The 20,625-nt window shown below is 39.9% G+C and overlaps 2 pseudogenes; both read left to right on the top strand.

Moving 5' to 3' along the window:
• Window positions 1–9,560: 9,560 nt before the first annotated feature.
• LOC113599104 (metaxin-3-like) lies at window positions 9,561–10,730 on the top strand (annotated as a pseudogene).
• A 35-nt stretch (window positions 10,731–10,765) lies between these two features.
• On the top strand, window positions 10,766–13,759 carry LOC106970173 (ubiquitin-60S ribosomal protein L40-like; annotated as a pseudogene).
• The last annotated feature ends 6,866 nt before the right edge of the window (window positions 13,760–20,625 follow it).

Below are 20,625 nucleotides of genomic sequence, written 5' to 3'. Positions count from 1 at the left end.
TAATCTATTTTTTTGGAAAACTGGGTGACTCAGTTGTTTAAGCAGCCAACTTTGGCTCAGGTCATGATTTCAGAGTCTGTGGGTTCTGTGTGGACAGCTCAGAGCCTGGAGCCTGCTTCAGATTCTGTGTCTCCCTCTCTCTCTGCCCCTCCCCCACTCTCGCTGTCTCTCTCTTTCTCTCTCAAAAATGAATAAACATTTTTTTTAATTTAAAAAAAAGAGTCTATTTTCCTTTTCCAAGAAACTAAGAGCAAACATCATATTAAATGGCTAAATATTAGCCATATTAAATGACTAAATGCACCGCCATTAAAGTCAGGAACACGGAAAGCAGCGATCACTGTCACCGTCCGTCAATATTATTTTGTGTAAAAACGAAATAGTGGATTTGAAAATAGGAGTAACAACTTTATAGAGCAGATCTCATTCCAGAGTCTGCCAAAATATAGAGGGGAATGCCCCTCTATAAATAAGACTACTTTGATTTCATATTGTACAAATAGGATAGAAGTTGAAATCGCACTCAGAGACAGACACTGATCAAAAGGGTCTTACTTTCTTTTTCCCCTATCAAAACCATTGCCAAACACTATCCAGATATTATTTATACTGTTCCCATTCTGTGCTTGAAGGAAAGATTTTTAAATTATCCAAACAGTACTAAGACCCACAGCTGGTTTTGGCAATGGGACGATGGGACAATGGGGTGATGGGGGCTGGTGGCTGAAAGGAGGGTCTGAAGTGCAGCCAAGCACCGAGGGCACAAACACTGTCACACCAGTGGAAATTGGCACCTTTCACACCTCTGGCACCTTTCACTACTCTCCTCATGCTCGCAAGTGGTGACACTTTTGATATCCTATCTCAGCTCTTAATTTGTTTGAGATACTGAAGGCTGTGCTTAAGAAAAAAGGAAACCATGGGCACCTGGGTGGCTCAGTTGGTTAAGCATCAGACTTCAGCTCAGGTCATGATCTCATGGTTCATGGGTTTGAGCCCTGCATCAGACTCTATGCTGACAGCTCAGAGCCTTGAGCCTGCTTCAGATTCTCTGTCTCCCCCTGTCTCTGCCCCTCTCCTGCTCACACTCTGTCTGTCTCTCTCTCTCAAAAATAAACATTAAAAATAATTAAAAATAAATAAGTAAACATTAAAGAAAGAACAAAAGAAAGAAGGAAACCAAATAAATAAACTTTGAAAAAGTGGGGGGTGGTACATGGGGGGCTCAGTCATTTAAGTGTGGGACTTCAGCTTAGGTCATGATCTCATGGTTCACAGGTTCGAGCACCACATCAGGCTCTGCGGTGACAACATGGAGCCTGCTTGGTATTTTCTGTCTCCCTCTCTCTTTGCCTCTCCCCCACTGGAAACCCCACAAATATGGGTTCTAAACAAAGTTGGGGGTTGAGGCTTTTAAGCAGGCAGTTTACTGAAGTTACATATTTGCTTTCCATCTCTAGGAAAGAGCAAACATAGGGGTTTTTTTTAGAGCAAAAGAGCAGAGTAAGTTGGAGGTGAGATGGTGTAAGTCTCTGCCTCTCCCCTCATGAAAACGGTACTGTGGGTTAAGGTCCTAAACAGAGATCATATGATATCAGATCGTGTTTTCAGTACCAACACCTGAGAAGGGAAAGGGGAAAAGCAGGTTTGGGCTTTTCTATTATTAACATTATTGTATTAGTTAGAGGGAGAAGTTGGGCTGTGATAAAATCTCAACCAGGCCTGAGTTGGCCCTAGGAGGTCCTCTGAAGGTGAGATGACCCTTCAGAGTTGTCTGTAGATGGAGTGAGACCGGGCCCTTATATTCCTATCCCAAGCAGTCATCAGATGTGGGCTATCCCGGGAAGGGGAATGACCTTGGGTGAAGCAAGAAGACTGAATTACTTATAAGTAAAAGCAAATCGGGTTTGCATCAGTGTTTTTGACCAAAACACTTTATGCCAGAAGACAATAAAGTAACATACTTAAAATACTCAAGGAAATGTGGGCCAAGCATTTTATATCCAGCTAAAATGACCAGAAAGCATAAAGGCAATAGACAAATAGTTATGAACATCCAAAACCTTGGCAAATGAGATCATTCCTGAAGAATCTACTAGAAAATGAACCTCATACAACCGTGAAACAACTAGAAAAGCTTCAAAACAAGGATTGGAGGTAAACATGGAACATATTTAGTTGTAGAACTAATAGCAAACATCAAGAGTAAGGGTGACAGAATAGCATGTACTTGTTACATGCTCTGACACTATAGATAAAGTGCAATATCAAAAGTGGGGGAAAGAAAGGGAAAAATATAAATCTTTTTTTTTTTTTTTTTAAGTAGGCTTCATGTTCAACAAAGAGCCTAATGCGGGGCTTAAACTCACAACCCTGAGATCAAGACCTGAGCTGACAAGAGTCGGACGTTTAACCGACTGAACCACTTGGGTGCCCCAAGAAAGGGAGAATACATGAAAAACAGGGTAAGCTCACCAATCGTCTTACTGTTATTAAGAGGTAATAATAATATATTACTTTTAACCAGATGTCAGAGAGAGGGAGCAGAAGGTGAAGAAGTTGTAACTTGTTAATGTTAATAATGCTCAAAGTGGGGGACTGGTAGACTATCATCTTAAAAAAACTAAGGAAAATGGTATTTTGCAAAGGAATTATTATGAAGGTAATAATTAGAACAAAATTTAGAGCTCCCTAAATTCCAAAAGAAATATTTTTTTGAAGCTCGAAAGAAAGAGAAAGAGAAGCAGATAACCATATAGTGAAATATTTTAAATTGAAAAAGAAAAAAAAAAACATGTTAGGGGTGCCTGGGTAACTCAGTCAGTTGAGTGTCTGACTTTGGCTCAGGTCATGACGTCACGGTTTGTGGATTCAAGCTCCCTGTCAGGCTCTGTGCTGACAGCTCAGAGCCAGGAACCTGCTTCAGATTTTGTGTCTCCCTCTCTCTCCACCTCTCCCCTGCTCTCTCTCTCTCTCTCTCTCAAAAGTAAATAAACATTAAAAATTTTTTAATAAAAAAAGAAAAACATGTTATTCTCTATCAATAATATAAATGAGGCAAACTCACATATTAAATAAAAGTTTTTTTGAATCATCAGAGCAAAGTCTGGCCCTGTTACAGAGAAGACACACCTAAAACAAAGAACCGAAAAATGTTTAAAAATAACATGATGGACAAATATATACTAGCAAAACATAAAACACAAAGAATACAAGAATCATGTCGTTGATATCTTATCTGTCAAGGCAGAATTCCAACCTAGAAGCATTAAAAAGAAAAAGGAAGGCTTTTTAATAACGTTAATGGCTCAATTAACCATGGAGATATACATCTGCTTCGTAACACAGCAAACAACTTTCATAAAGTAAAAACTCCGGGAAATGCAGCAGCTGAACCAGAAACACAGAGACAAGAGAAGAGTTTCACACATTACTCTCAGTTGAAAACAAATCACATGGACAAAAAAATGAATATGGATTTAGGACACCTAATCCAGTGCTACGAAAATGTGGTTATAGGTGGAGCCAGTTCATGAACTGTGGTTACCAGATGCAGTGAGATAAGAAGCTTGCTCCAGAATATAAATCAATTCACCACTTCCTTCATGGGGAAAGTCTTGCTACCAAAGTAGGGGGATCAGATGAACTGCTGTGTGCTTAGTGACACAGTAGATGCTACTTTGAGTTGCGCTGACTTAACAACATAATCAATACGGTAACTTTTTTTTCAAGTGTTTTTTTTTTAAGTTTATTTATTTATTTTGAGAGAGAGAGAGAGAGTAGGAGAGAGAGAGAGAGAGGGAGAGGGAGAGCGAGAATCCTAACCTGGCTCTGCACTTTCAGCCAAGAGCCTGATGCGGGACTCGAACTCGGACTGGGACATCATGACCTGAGCTGAAATCAAGAGTCAGACATTTAACTTACTGAGCCACCCAGGCGCCCCCAATGTGGTAACTCTTGCAAATATATATCAAGTTCTGAATCCCAGTGTTAGGGAATACACCTCAGTTTGAATTGCACATGGAATGGAATACGTCTATCTCAGGCCATAAAGAAAAACTGCAATAAAACGCAAACAACACACAGTGCTGTCTGACTGCAGTGCTAGCAACTGATAGTGATAATAAGCAAGTTTCTTCTACTTGGAAAAGTTTCTTTTAATGCACATACTTTTTCTTTTTAATTTTTTTTAATGTTTATTTTTGAAACAGAGACAGAGGGTGAGCGGGGGAGGGGCAGACAGAGGGGGAGACACGGAATCCGAAGCAGGATCCAGGCGCCAAGCTGTCAGCACAGAGCCTAACGTGGGGCTCGAACTCACGAACTGTGAGATCATGACCTGAGCCGAAGTCAGACGCTTAAGCAACTGAGCCACCCAGGTGCCCCTTAATGTACATATTTTTAAGTGATCCCTGCAAAGAAGGGAAAATAAAAAACTCTAAATTTTTGCAAGTAATACTACTAATAATGAAATCATCACATCTGAAAAAATGATCCACAGTAAAAACCAGTGTCAGAGGAAATTTCATACTATTAGATACCTATATCAATGAAATGAAAGTAAGTGAAACATTGGCATCACAGAGACAGAAAAAGTTCAAAGAAAACCAACGGAAAGCACTAGGGAGGAATTAATAAGCTAAGGCTGAAAAATTAGTGAACCAAGAAAACAGAAACAGTAAAAGTAGCACTTAATAGGAAGGCTCATTATTTGAAAACACTAATAATGTAGACAACTATTAGATAGCTTTTTTTTTTTTAACGTTTATTTATTTTTGAGACAGAGAGAGACAGAGCATGAACGGGGGAGGGTCAGAGAGAGCGGGAGACACAGAATCTGAAATAGGCTCCAGGCTCTGAGCTGTCAGCACAGAGCCCGACGTGGGGCTCGAACTCACAGATCGTGAGATCATGACCTAAGCCGAAGTCTGACACTTAACCGACGGAGCCACCCAGGCGCCCCTAGATGGCTTTTTCTTTAAGAGAGAAGGTACAAATATACAAATTAAATGATAAGGGATACGTGGCCATTAAAACATAGCCTACTAATTTGTATAATTTTATGCAAATAAATATGAAAATCTCAATGAAATAGATAACTTTCTAGGCAAATGTAATTTACCAAAATTGACCTCAGTAGAGACATAAAGTCTCAACAGACAGAATTATACAGAAATACAAATTTGTAAAACAGACACCCAACAAAAAAGTATCAGGCCAAGATGGCTTCACAGAGAATTCATACTAAACCTTTAAAGAAAAGATCATCTGAATGTTACCTCAACAATCCTAGAGCATAGAAGATGAAGAAATAACTTCTAATTTCTTTTTGTGAAAAAAGTATAATATGGATAGTAAATGAATAAAAAGGTAAAGCATTAGCAAACATAACTCAATAGCACGTTAAATAAATACATAACCACGTGGGGTTTATTTCTGGAATACAAAGATCATTTACTATGAGGAAATCTGTCAACATAATGTAACAAATTTATACATGTAAGCAGAAAATGAACTAATAACCTCCATAGATCCTGAAAAGGCATTTGACAAATTCAAAGCCCATACATGTTAAAGACTCAATGAAACAGAAATTGAGGGATACTTCCATTATACGTCTTGACCCCAAATTTAGCATCAATATTAATGGGCAAACACTAGAGGCTTTCCTGTTTGTGATATAATAAAAAATAAACTTGGTTTTTGTCCCAGGTTTCTGTCACAGAGCTTCAAAAACCCTAGAAATTTCCTGAATTGATAGCAATGTCTTATTATTCATAACAAGTCCCTTGACACTTGAGTTTATAAACTCAATACTTTATAAACTCAATCCTTGAGTTTATGCTAATAAGATGATTCATAGCAATGATTCATGGGAGGGGTTTGATAGCCTCAGGACAGGGGCTAGGGCCAGAGGAGCCAACCATGTGATTAGAGGGTTGGAAATTTCAGCAACCCCCACCCCCCACCCATACCAACTTTGGGGAAAGGGAGAGGGGCTCCGGATTGAGTCCAATCATGCAGACTAATCCTGAACCACAAGGCCAAGGGAGATTCCCCAGTTAGTAAAAACCTTGATAGGCTTGCAGGGTAGCAGGCTTAGATTCTGTAAGGAGATGGCATGGAAACTCTGTGGCCCAGCCCCTTCCCCTCAAGACCTTGCCCTATGTACTCTACATTTGGCTGTTCATTTGTATCCTTTATAATAAAATGGTAAGTGTGAATATAGCATTTTCCTGAGCTCTGTGAGTGATTCTAGTGAATTACCAACCTGAGGAGGTTGTAAGAAGCCCCAGCAAGGCAGATGTAGCCAGCAAAACAAAAGTGCAAGCAGCTTTGGAACACCACCCAGAACTTTCAACCAGCATCTGATGTGGAGTCAGTCTTGTGGGACTGAGAACATTAACCTGTGGAGTTTTCACTAACTGTGGGTAGTTATTGTCAGAACCTAAATTGAATTGTAAGACACTCAGTCGATATCAGATAATCAGCGTTAGAACTCAAGGCAAAAATCAGAAATAAGACAAGGATGGCCACTATTTTAATACAAGAAAAAGCAATTAGAAGCATAAGAATTGCTTTGTTTTGTTCTGTTTTGTTTTAGAGAGAGAGAGTGCAAAGGGGGAGAGGGGGCAGAGGGAGAGAGAGAGAGGATCCCAAGCAGGCTCTGCACTGTCAGCCCAGAGTCGACATGGGGCTCAATCCCACGACCCTGGGATCATGACCTAAACAGAAATTAAGAGTCAGAAGCTTAACCGACTAAGCCACTCAGGGGCCCCAAGAGGCATAACAATTTAAAAAGAAGAGATAAAATTACATACATGTGCAGACGATATGTTTCTAAGAAACTTGTAATGAGTGAAAACCTCCTGTGAATAGTAAAAGGATTTTGTAAAGTAGAAAGATATAAAATTAACATACAGAAATAAAGTTTTCATCACCTCTGGGAAGAAACAGTCACAATAGTAACCACTTGGAAAAAATAATGGAAAAGAAGATCCCAGATGCCATTTACAATACCATAAGCAAAATAAAACAAAATGCAGCACAGATTTAATGAGAATTGTGTAAAACCTACATGAGAAAAACCATAAAACATTCTTATGGGACAAAAAGTAGACTTGAACAAATGGAAAAAGATGCCATATTTTTTTATCAGAAAAGAATCAGTATCAGAAAGATATGAGCTTTCTCCAAGTTAAAATTTATAGACTTAATGTGATCCCAAGAAAAATATCCAAGTTATTATTTTTTTTTTCTGGAGCCAGACAAGTCAATTATAAAGTTATTTTGGAAAATAAATACAAGACTAGCCAGGAATCTCCCCCTATCCCCAAAACATAGCAATGGGGGACTAGTCCTACCCCACACTGAAACATTTATAAAGCCCCTGTAATTAAAACATTATGTTATTGGTGCGTAGACAGATGGCTAATGGAAGAGGATATAAAATCCAAAGATACATTCCAAAGGCATATGGAAATTTAGTGTTTGATAAACAAATGGCATTGGAAAACTGATAGCCATGTGGATAAGGTAAAATTGGATCCATTCCTCACACCTTACACTAGGATAAATTCCAAACGGATCAGATATCTAAATGTAAAAAAATTAAATCACACAAATACTAGAGGAAAATATAGGTCAATTTCTTTACAACCTAAGGAGGAGGAAGACTTTCCTAACTATGATTCCATATCTGGAATCAATAAAGGAAAAATGGGTAAATTTGTCTAGCTAAAATTAAAAAAAAATTAAATGGCTGCCCAAAATACCATCAGCAATGTCAAAAGTTAAATTTAAAAAATGGGACAAAACTGTAACTAATATCACAAACAGCCAATATCCTTGATATATATAAAATTTCTAACTACTGAAAAGAAACTCAAGTCCTAGTCTAACAACCCAGTAGAAAAATGGGAAAATTATAGAAAAATAAATGCAAATACTCTGAAACATATGTAAAGATGCTTAACCTTGCTCATTCTAAGACAAATACATATTTAAACTGAACTGAGATACCATTACTTATCTATCAGATCTGTAGAAATCCCAAACTTGACCACAGACTGAGTTGGTGAGACTGCAGAGAAGCAGGTATTTTCATGTGTTGCTGATGGGGATGAAAATGGTACAACCTTGCAGCCAGATTTGACAACAGCCAGCAGAATTACAGGTGCATTTACCCTTTGTCCAAGCAACCTCCCTTCTAGGTATATATACTTGAGATAAAATGGCAAACACTTGAAATGATGGAGGTTCAAGGCTATTTACTGCAGCATATTTGGTAATAATAAAAAATTGCAAACAGCTGGTATGTCTTTTTTATTTTTACAGTAGGCTCCACTCCCAACGTGGGGCTTGAACTCAGGACCCTGAGACTAGGAGTCACGTGCTCTACAACCTGAGCCAGCCGGGCACCCCCAGCATGTCTTTCTATAGAGGACAGGACAGGTGAATAAACCATAATACATACAGGCACTATTAAACTTTAAAAAGAATGAAGAACATCTCTATATATTGCTGAAGAGTGATCTCCAGGAGAAAAGTGAAAAAGGTGGCATGCAGAAAGGTACGTATAGTATTATGCTTTTTATGTACTAATGAAAGGAAAATAAAAGTGTGTGTGTATATATATATATATATATATATACACATATATATACATATATATACATATACACACACATTTATATACAATTTCAGCATCAAGAAAAGTATTAACTACAAAGAATGAAAACACTTAGAATATATAAAAATCAATGAGTTCATAATGATAAGTTTTTGAAACCTCATCGCTACATGCTGATCCTTTGTGACTCATTGTTTTGAATATCTATTGCTGCATAATAAGCCCACCCCAAAATATAGTACCCTAAAAAAAAAAAAACCTCATTTGTTACCCCTGGATGTTACTAAAGTACCATCTCATTATTCTGAAAGTTGATTTTTTTTTCGGAGGGAAAGATCCAGGTGCCTTTCCTGCAAGACCCGTATTTCAAGCTATTGGAATCTATGATGAGAGAAAGTAATTTGCAGAAAAACCATAGCTAATTAATGCAAAAAAAATTGGTGTAAATAGAAAAATCACCATTTGCACTCCTTTATGAAATAATGGATCTAGGCAATGATCATCAATTATTATTAAAAGTATTGGATGAAAAGTTGATGACAAACTTTAAACCAGGCTGGAAACTCCTGAACCTACTGGTTAATCTCAACATCACTACAAGTTGAACGACAACGCCCTGTGCCTTCTGATCTGATGCAGTAGAACCTATAGAGCACTGCTTGCGAAGTATTCTTGACAAAAGCAAACGTCATCAAGCCTCCAGATGTAGATATCAGTTTATACAGAATATGGGAAGGGTAGATAAATATGTTAAATCACGTCATAAGATTACAAATCCAAATCCATAATGTGAGAAATCCCATATGACAAATTACCCAGTTTCTTCAATAAATAGATGGCATAAAACAAAACCAAGATGAAACTAGTAAGAGTGGCCATTCTATCGATTAAAAGAGACTTAAGAGTGGCAAAGTTCAGCCCCAGCAAGATGGTGGCCCCCTTGGAGCTCAGCTGCTGGAGAAGTGGCTGGGGGCTCCCATTATACACAGTGAGTCCCTGGTGGTGATGGTTTATGCCAAATTTTCTGGTGCACTCTTGAACATCAGTATCATAGGTAAGACACAGAGGTTCAAGAGAAGAGGTACCAATTTTGACCACTGACTACAGCGTTATTTCTCAGCTGGCAAAAATACTAAAATTAAAAAAAAATGTTTTAATGTTTATTTATTTTTGAAAGAAAGAGACCCAGAGTGTGAGTGGGGGAGGGGCAGAGAGAGAAGGAGACAGAATCCGAAGCCGGCTCCAGGCTCTGAGCTGTCAGCACAGAGCCCAATGCGGGGCTCGAACCCATGAACCATGAGATCATGACCTGAGTCGAAGTTGGATGCTTAACCAACTGAGCCACCCAGGTGCCCACAAAATACTAAAAGTCTTAAGAAAACGAAAAGAATTCTGACTATGAACTCTCAGCAAAACAGGGGCAGATATACTGGCTTACACTGCTCTCCTAGAAAAGAAGCTGCTTTTTCAGTTCTTCCACATTCTGGATTGAAAGTGTGACAAAATTTTTGGTTTGCTTCATAAGGTCCTTTCTCTTCGGTTTGATCCTGCCTGGAAAAAATGTCTTAGGGAACACTGAATACAGTATCCTCCTCATGAGAGGAGAGTCTCCCCTCTGCCACCTCTGAGAAATGGAAGCACATATACACAGACATGCCAAAAGGTGCCTACGCCTTCTGTCAGCAGATTGAGAACATTTCTGCTTTTCTTTGGAGATGCACCTTCTACCTCAGATGCCTGTGTGTTGGCTTTCTTGCACCTCTTTATAACATGCACTTTCCTAGGGGCACCTGGGTGGCTTAGTCAGTTAAGCGGCTGACTCTTGGGTTTTGGCGCAGGTCTCTGGTTTGTGGGTTCAAGTCCTGCATCGGACTCTGCACTGGCAGTGCCAAGCCTGTTTGGGATTCTCTCCGACTCCCCCTCTCTGCCCCTCCCCTTCTCATGCCCTCTTTCTCAAAATAAGTAAATTAAATTAAAAAAAATTTAAGTGCACTTTCCTAGAGTTCAGTTATAACATTTGAAACAGTTCTCCAGCCTGTGTCACTTTTGACATGACATCCTAAACAGTTATTTTAGATTTGGTATTGGAGATGGATGACAAAGCCCTCCACTTCCTCCTCGGAAACTGCCAACATGCGAGTTGCTTCTCCCATAGGAAGAAAGCAATTCCTTACAACGACCATCACTCTGCTGTATGCCCAAGTGTTTGCCTTGGAGTCCCATGATTTTGCAGTAATCTCTTACACTAAGTATGCGAAGGCAAAAAGAAAAACACTGCTAATAAGTGTAAGGAAGACTCTAAACCAAAAGGAACTTTCTATGCCATCTTTTATTTTTAATTGCATTGAATATCAATTAAATTTTTTAAATTGTATTTGATAGTTTGTATTCTAGTTTGGCAATGCACTTTATGTAATATCAAGATGAACACTAAATGAACTTGGAGGAAAAATAGAAAATTCATGGGACCTCATCAAAATAAAAAGCTTCTGCACAGCAAAAGAAACAACCAGCAAAACTAAAAGGCAACTGACAGAATGGAAGAAGATATTTGCAAACGACATATCAGATAAAGGGTTAGTATCCAAAATCTATAAAGAACTTACCAAACTCAATACCCAAAAAACAAATAATCCAGTGAAGAAATGGGCAAAAGACATGAATAGACATTTTTCCAAAGAAGACATCCAGATGGCTAATAGACACATGAAAGGATGCTCAACATCACTCATCATCAGGGAAATGCAAATACAAATCAAAACCACAATGAGATACCACCTCACACCGGCTGGAATGGCTAAAATTAACAACTCAGGAAACAACAGGTGCTGGCAAGAATGTGAAGAAAGAGGAATGTTCTTGCACTGCTGGTGGGAATGCAAACTGGTGAGTCACTCTGGAAAACAGTATGGAGGTTCCTCAAAAAATTAAAAAGACTACCCTATGAGCCAGCAATTGCACTACTAGGTATTTATCCAAAGGATACAAAAAAGCTGATTCAAAGGGGCATAACCCACCCCAATGTTTATAGCAGCACTATCAACAATAGTCAAATTATGGAAAGAGACCAAATGTCCATCTACTGATGAATGGATAAAGAAGATGTGGTATATACATGCAATGGAATATTACACAGCAATCAAAAAGAATGAAATCTTGCCATTTGCAACAACATGGATGGAAATAAAATATATTATGTTAAGCAAAATAAGTCAGAGAAAGACAAATCTATTATTTCATTCACATGTGGAATTTAAGAAACACAACAGATGAACTTAGGGGAAGGATAAGAAAAATAAGATAAAAACAGAGAGGGAGACAAACCATAAGAGATTCTTAACTACAGAGAACAAACTGAGGGTTGATGGTGGGAAAGTGGCTGGTGGGATGGGCTAAATGGGTGATGGGCATTAAGGAGGGCACTTGTCGGGATGAGCACTGGGTGTTTATGTAAGTGATGAATCACTAAATTCTATTCCTGAAATCATTATTACACTATATGTTAACTAACTTGGGTTTAAATTTTTTTAAAAAAGCATATTATGTGTATATATTTTTTAAAAAATAAAAAATAAGATGTTGCAGGAGTGCTGATTCACAAGGGTACATGTACCCCAATGTTTATAGCAGCACTATCAACAATATCCAAATTATGGAAAAAGCCCAAATGTCCATCAACTGATGAATGGATAGAGAAGATGTGGTTTATATGTACAATGGAATACTACATGGCAATGAGAAAGAATGAAATCTTGCCATTTGCAACAACATGGATGGAACTGGAGGGTAAACGAAATAAGTCAGTCAGAGAAAGACAGATATCATATGTTTTCACTCATGTGGAATTTGAGAAACTTAACAGAAGACCATGGGGGAAGGGAAGGGGAAAGAAACTAGTTTCAAACAGAGAGGGAGGCAAACCATAAGAGACTCTTAAATACAGAGAACAAACTGAGGGTTGATGGGGGGGCAGGGGAGAGAGGAAAATGGGTGATGGGCATTGAGGAGGGCACTTGTTGGGATGAGCACTGGGGTGTTGTATGTAAGTGATGAATCATGGGAATCTACTCCTGAAGCCATGAGCACACTGTATATACTGTATGTTAGCTAACTTCATAATAAATTCTATTTAAAAAATAATACTCTTCCTCTTCAGTGAGGCAGGCTGGCAGCAACTGCACACACACAAATCTTTGTGAAGACCCTGATGGGCAAGACCATCACCCTCAAGGTCGAGCCCAGTGACACCACTGAGAATGGCAAAGCCAAAATCCAAGACAAGGAGGGCATCCTGCCTGACCAGCAGCATCTGATTTTTGCAGGACAAACAGCTGGAGGACGGCCGCCCTCTCCCAGACCACAATATCCAGAGAGTCCACCCTGCACTGGGTGCTACGCCTGCGAGGTGGCATCGAGCCCTCCCTCCGCCGGCTGGCCCAGAAATACAACTGCGACAAGATGATCTGCCATAAGCGCTCCCCCACAAGAAGCGCGGCCACACCAACAACATGGCCCCAAGAAGGTCTTCCTTGGCCGGCAGGGGGACCTCCTGCCAGAGCCACAACCCCCCCCCCCCCCCCCCCCCGCCACCGGGCCTCAATAAACTTTTCCTTTAATTGATTGGAGGAGTAAGAGATACATAAATAAATAACAATTAAAAAACTGCCTTAATCTTGGCAGGTTTTTGCCTTTGGTTCACATGTCTCTAACTGAAAGCTATAGTTCTGGGGTGCCTGGGTGGCTCAGTCAGTTAAGTGTCCAACTTTGGTTCAGGTCATGATCTCACTTTTCGTGGGTTCCAGCCCCGTGTTGAGCTCTGTGCTGACAGCTCAGAGCCTGGAGACTGCTTCAGATTCTGTGTCTCCCTCTCTCTCTGACCATCCTTCACCTGCACTCTGTCTCTCTCTCAAAAATAAATGAACATTAAAAAAAAAAAAAGGACCTCTTTACCTCATGATAAAAGAGATTCTTAAAAAAATAAAAAAAGAAAGCTACAGTTCTGTTCTGAATGTGCAACTCTAATTTATTCAAATGAATTTACTCATTTATCAGTTTTCTTAGACCAGTCTGAATGTCTAATATGTGGCTCTCCAGCTAAGGCTTTTTTTGCTCCGTTTAGAAATGTGATGCCTATTTTAGGAACTAGGAAAAAAATATAAATTACTTCAATAGAAAGCCTGTATTTAACTTTTTTAAAAAAGAGAAAAGCTAAAGATACCTACCAACCAAATGCAATATATAATTATATTTTAGATCCTGATTTAAATTTTATTCAAAATTGTTTTAATGTTTATTTATTTGTGTGTGTGAGAGCAAGAGAGAGAAAGAGAGCGTGGGGGAGGGGCAGAGAGAGAGGGAGACACAGAATCTGAAGCAGGTTCCAGGCTTTGAGCTGTCAGCACAGAGCCTGACGGTGAGGCTCGAACTTGTGAACTTCAAGATCATGACCTGAGCCAAAGTCAGTCGTCCAACCGACTGAGCCACCCAGGTGCCCATATATATATTTTTTTTTCTTTTTTTTTTTTTAATTTGAGAGGGAGAGAGAAAGAGAGAGAGAGGGGGGGAGAGAGCAAGCAGGGGAGAGGCAGAAGGAGAGAGAGAGAATCCCAAGCAAGCTCCATGTTCAGCATGTTCAGCACGGAGCCCAACACAGGGCTTAATCCCATGACGGATCATGACCTGAGCTGAAATCAAGAGTCTGTCGTTCAACCGATTGAACCATCCAGGCATCCTTAGAACCTGATTTGAATAAGCCAACTATAGAAAGAAATTTTGAGGGGTGCCTGGGTGGCTCACTCAGTTAAGCATTAGACTTCAGCTCAGGTCATAATCTTACGGGTTGCTGGATTGGAGCCCCATGTCTGGCTCTGCACCGACAGCTCAGGGCTTGGAGCCTGCTTCGGATTCTGTGTCTCCTCTCTCTGCCCCTCCCCTGCTCACGCTCTCTCTTTCTCTCTCAAAAATAAATAAACATTAAAATATATATATATATATATATAATTTGAGACAATTGGGGAAGACTGAACATGGACTGATTTTTTGATGAATTAAGGATTTATTCATTTCATATGATAATAAAATTATGGTTATGATGTGGTTATAAAATTATTCTGTATGTGTTAAAAAAATATTCTGTATGTGTTAAGAGATTTTTACTGAAGTGAAATGATATGATGTCTTGGATCGTTTTAAGATACTCTAGCAGGGGTGCTAGGTGGTTAAGCGTCTCACTTCAGCTCAAGTCATGATCTCACGGTTTGTGAGTTTGGGCCACGCATCAACCTGCACTGGCGGTGCAGAGCCTACTTGGGATTCTCTCTCTCCCTCTCTTTCTGCCCCTTCCCCGGCTCACACTCTCTCTCTCTCACAACAAATAAATAAACTTTGAAAAAGAAGCGTAAAATGTTGGAAAAAAATAAAATATTCTACCAAAAGAAAAAAAACTAGTGGTGAGAAAGACAAAATATAAATAAGAGGAACAGGATGTTGATAACCATTGAAGCTGGGTGATGGCTGCATGGAGGCTTTTGATTCCATTCTCTCTACTTTCCATAATAAAAAGGCATGAATTCTCTCACTCACATCTCCCCAGGTGAAGCCATTGAACTCAAAAGAGCAAGATCAAGTGTTAGATGAAATAAAAGTTTTATAATATAAATCGCTTTCCTTTGGTCTTGAAAGCCTTTTAACAGATAGAAGTTAAAATATTATGGAAAAATAAAAGACCATTGTCACAGTCTGTTAATCCCATATGCTTCCCATGAGAAGGATAAATACTTACATGGCAGTTTTATGGGATCCAGAGCCCAATATAGGAAAATTTCCCAAAGGGCTCTCTTTTCTTCTTCTTCTCCTTCTTCTTCTTCTGCTTCTGCTTCTGCTTCTGCTTTTTTTTTTTTAAATCAGTGGATGAGGGGAGCAGATGGGAGGAAAAATTGAGACATAAACTAATCTCTTATTTGGTCAGTTAGAGCAAAGTAAAGATGGGATCTGGTGGCCTTTGGTTTGAGATACACTGGTGTGATAGAAACATATGCTCCTTGAGGTCACCAGGACAATCATTTGAAATTGCCAGGTGAAGCTAGCTTTGCCCTAATAGAGCATCATTTAGAAAGCATCTCTTCAACAAATGGCTCTTTTGAGAGCTAGCACCTGGCTTGCTACTGGACTCCAGGACGGTATAAAAACACTTAACCATGAAATATTTGGTGACTATACAGCCTAAACTGATCCCAAACCATAAAATAGAGTGCACCCCATCCATCAGTTAGAAGGGGTCCTTATAAGACCAGGCCCAAGTCCGAATATACAAGTAGGCTGCAGGGACTGCTTCCATTCCCAGTACATCCACTCCTATCATATGTCATCCATCTTCAGCCTATCCCCAGGACCTCACAGAGAGCTTTTTATGATCAGTAAGCTAAGAGGGAAAGCTTTTAGCCTTTCTACAGAGTACTCAGCACAAGACACTGGCAGTGGCCCAAAGTATACTATTATACTCTGTGGGTCATTATATTGTATTCAGAGTGCCCTTGAAAGACTGTAGAGAAGAAAAATCCTTCTAGTGGGTAGAACTTCAGGTAGCATATCTTGTTGTCCACTTTCCCTATTAGGAGAGCTGACCTGAGATGAGGCCCTACAGAGATACTAAAAGGGTGACGAATTGCTAGCTGTATGGTCAGGGACTTGGAAAGGGCAAGATAAGAAAATGGATGACAAGAAGAGGTATGTAGATGGATTTAAGACCCTCTCAAAGGGGCACCTGGGTGGCTCAGTCGGTTAAGCATCCAACTTCAGCTCAGGTCATGATATCACAGTTCATGGGTTCGAGCCCCACATCAGGCCCTCTGCTAACAGCTCAGAGCCTGGAGCCTGCTTCAGATTCTGTGTCTCCCTCTCTCTCTGCCCCTCCCCCACTTGCATTCTGTCTCTCTGCCTCTCACAAAAATAAATAAACATTAAAAAAAATTTTTTTAAAGACCCTCTTAAAATGGGCCCAGACTATGAAAGTATTTGTGTGTGTCGTGAATCTTCAAAATGGAGGAGACTTTCCATAATCTGGTAGACAAGAGGACCTGTTCTGTGGGTGTCAGTCAGTCTTCCTACCCCAGCCAGTCCAGAACTTGCTCAATGAATTCATAAATAAAATCAGCTCAATGATATAGACTTCCACTTACCAAGCTTGAGCATGTTATTGTCATCACTCTTGCCCAATTTGTCAGCAAAGAGACTAACCTTTAGCCATTTAGCTTGGGACAGCCAGGCACGTTGGGGCAGGTTGATTACATATAAAGTGGTACTGATTTGACCCCAATGCAATAGACACTTATTCTGATTATTATGTGTTTCCCTGCTCACCTTGTCTCTGGAAGCACCCCTGACCAAGGCTTGTTAAGTGACTTATGCAGTTTTGGTATCTCATACTTATAAGTAATATTAATATAAATGCAAAAAAAAAAAGATAGCCAAATGCATTTTTTCACTAGGGAATTCCATTAGTCATTGGTTTATCATATTCTTATGCAAGAAAGGAAAAGAGGAAATCTCCAATCATACCAAATAAAGAGTATATCTGTGAAATTGGAGTATGTCTGGGATTCTTGAAAACAGCTGTTTCTTGGATATTGTAGAGATGCTGTTCTCAAGCAGAGATATTATGTGCCATGTAGTAGACTCAGGGCACCATAACCATAATCTTTTTCACGAGAGCATCGTGGCTCTTTTCGGCTATACAGGAAAGCTAATTGTTCTGTTTGTAGGCACCTGCTGCAGGATGAGTGCTGGAACATCACTACATTGAATGAGACTAAGCAACCAGGAAACATAATATTATTTTTAGATCACTTAGTAAAATAGATAAGCCCTGGAATGTTTTTTATGTAGGTTCAAACAGAGAAGGTAGAATCCAAGTCTGTGACTACAAAATACTTAGCAGTAGTTGGTATGTTGCACAGTGTTGTGGCTGGATGAGGGGCAATTGGAAATGAAGGCAGTATTGCTTCCTTAACAGAATAGAAATATAGGTATTTTTACTAAGTTTGTGGCCTTTCTACAAGGTATCCAGGTATACAGAAAGGCTTTCGTTTGATTTTTTGTTTTTGTTTTTGTTTTTGTTTTTTTTTTTTTTTTGCTTTAAAAGTGATATAACTACAGAGAGGATGCCTTCTTCTGCTTCTAGATGCAAAGGGTAATGTACTGGTTTGCTAGGACTGCTAGGGTTAGGAATTCAACATATGAATTTAAAGGGGACACAATTCAGCCCATAACAGGTACTTTAAGCATAGATTTATCTGCAAGAAGTGGTCACTGTAGGGCTCCCCGCCATGCTCTCAGTTCCCCTTTATCAGCGCTATGCACCCTTCCTCCAGCTTCTGCATGCTTTGCTGCTAAAAGCTTATACTTTTGCGCAGCTTTCTGAGGGTTGCCCTTGAGCAATGGACTCCCGCTGTCCCCACCCCCACAACCCACCATTCCACTCCACCTGTACCATGCGATGGGTTGGAAGTGCCTGAGATTCTTACAAGTTCACCTGACCTCTCACCCCTGGCAGCCCTTAACCAGTTATTGGCTAGGGGTACAAAAGCCTAAGTCTTCAGGACAAGATAAATCCTGAAGCCTAATTGCTGCCACAGGGCTCCCAGCAAGACTAGGTGTATCTGGGAGGTCACCTGCAATCTTGCCTGATTTCTGCCCCTTTGGGAACCTACTTCACCATTCCCTCACTGGTTCTTCTGGGAACCTTCCTTAATAAGCCACTTCCATATGGGTCCTTGCCTCAGAAAGGGTTTCTAGAAGAATCCTATCCAAAATCTATTTTAATTGATGAAACACACCAAATAACTCAACCTGCTACGTCAAGACCAGAAGGAAAGAAGCACAAAAGCAAGAATTCTTGTTGTTTAAAGACAATTGAATGGGGCGCCTGGGGGACTCAGTAGGTGAAGCGTCTGGCTTCAGCTCACATCATGATCTCCTGGTCCCTGAGTTTGAGCCCTGCATCAGGCTCTGTGCTGACAGCTCAGAGCCCGGAACCTGCTTTGGATTCTGTGTCTCCCTCTCTCTCTGCCCCTCCCCCACTCACTCTGTCTCTCTCTGTCTCAAAAATAAGCATTAAAAAAAATAAAGATCATTGAAAAAAATGAAAATAAAAACAGGGTTTTTAGAAGTGGACACTGGAAATTTAGTTGTAACTTCTAACACAGAAGCCTCTTGCCCTGGGGGGCGTAGTGTGTCCTTAGAAACTCTCCACCAGGTCTCTTGATGGAGATTTTAAAGGGAATTATGACTCAGTGGATTGACAGTAAAGGAAGGATTTAATTAAAAGCAGAGTGGCCCTAAGGTAACATTTGCAGTGAGAGAGCTAGAAGTCACAATTTAGTTAGAAATTCCCTTAACATTACAATTTTCTGAAGAGAGACTTGTCAAAACTTTTCAGAAATGTAACATGGGAGGGCTCCTGTCTGGCTCAGTCTAAACAACATGTGATTCTTGACCTCACGGTTGTGAGTTTGAGCCCCATGTTGGGTATAAAGATTACTTAAAAAAATAAAACTTAAAAAATTAAAATAAAAAAAAGAAAGAAATGGAGCATGGGGACAATCCCTTGACTTGGGTGTCAACTAGCGTGTGGAAGACATGAAGACCAGAGTGACCTAGGGGTTCTGCCGTGGGGAAATGACTTTCCAAATAAGCAGACCCAATTCGTCCATGATTTTAAAAGACACATCAGGGGCGCCTGGGTAGCTCAGTCAGGTGAGCATCCAACTTTGGCTCAGGTCACAATCTCATGGCTCATGAGTTCAAGCCCCAAGTCAGGCTCTGTGCTGATGGCTCAGAGCTTGGAGCCTGCTTCAGATTCCATGTCTCCCTCTCTCTCTGTCCCTCCCCAACTCATGCAAGCACACGTGCTCTCTCTCTCTCTCTCAAAAATAAATAAAAACATTAAAAAAAATTTTTTTTAAAGATCAGAAAGTGTGATACAGAAAATAGGCAAGGAAGATTCAACAGATGTATAAGTGAAGGCTCTGAGAAAGAAAAGCAAAACAGTGGGGTGGAACTAATTGTATAAATTCTAATTCAAGAAAACATTTTGAAATTAAAGAGGATCCAAGGTATATTTTTTTAATTTTTTTTATGTTTATTTATTTCTAAGACAGAGAGAGACAGGGCATGAGTGGGGGGGTGGGCAGAGAGAGAGGGAGACACAGAATCTGAAGCAGGCTCCAGGCTCTGAGCTGTCAGCACAGAGCCCGTTGCAGGGCTCGAACTCACAGACCTCAAGATCATGACCTGAGCTTAAGTCGGACGCTCAACAGACTGAGCCACCCAGGTGCCCCCCAAGTGTATATATTTTAAAAGCACCACATTTGCCTGGAGAAATTGACTCAGCACAATTAACTCTGAGACATATCTTGGTAGAATTATTAGATTTTAAAGATTAAAACAAATTCTCAGGGACTCCAAACAGAAAGGCCAAGTCATTTAACAAGGGAAAAACTGTTAAATGCAAATCAGGTCATAATCTCAGGGTTAATGAGTTCAAGCCCTGCATCAGGCTCTCTGCTGTCAGACCACTTCAGATTCTCTGTCTCCCTCTCTCTCTGCCCGTCCCCCCCCTCCTGCAAGCACTCTTTCTCTTTCAAAAATAAACATTAAAACAAAATAAAACAAAACAAGGGGAACATCAGTACAACATTATGTTCCTCACATAAACACTCAATACAAAAAGAAACAAACAGTGGAGTAGCATCTACAAAAGGAAAGATATTGCAGGACAGTTTACCTGTAATACAAAGGCTGTAGGAGAGCAATTTTAAATATGCCCCAACTCAGGGAATATTGGTCTCATTAGCTCTTCCTGAAAGGGGAATGGAGTTGCATAGGAACTAAGCTTTTGGATGCTATTGAAGTTAAGCTGGTATAAATTCAAATTAGAGCATTAAAACCTCCAGATGTTAAAGATAGTCTCCATGATAGCCACAAAGAGAATACCT

The sequence above is a fragment of the Acinonyx jubatus genome, chromosome C1 (assembly GCF_027475565.1).
Source record: "Acinonyx jubatus isolate Ajub_Pintada_27869175 chromosome C1, VMU_Ajub_asm_v1.0, whole genome shotgun sequence".
Lineage (NCBI taxonomy): Eukaryota > Metazoa > Chordata > Mammalia > Carnivora > Felidae > Acinonyx > Acinonyx jubatus.
Note: the sequence above shows the minus strand (reverse complement) of the source record. Positions and strands in the feature narration are given on the sequence as shown.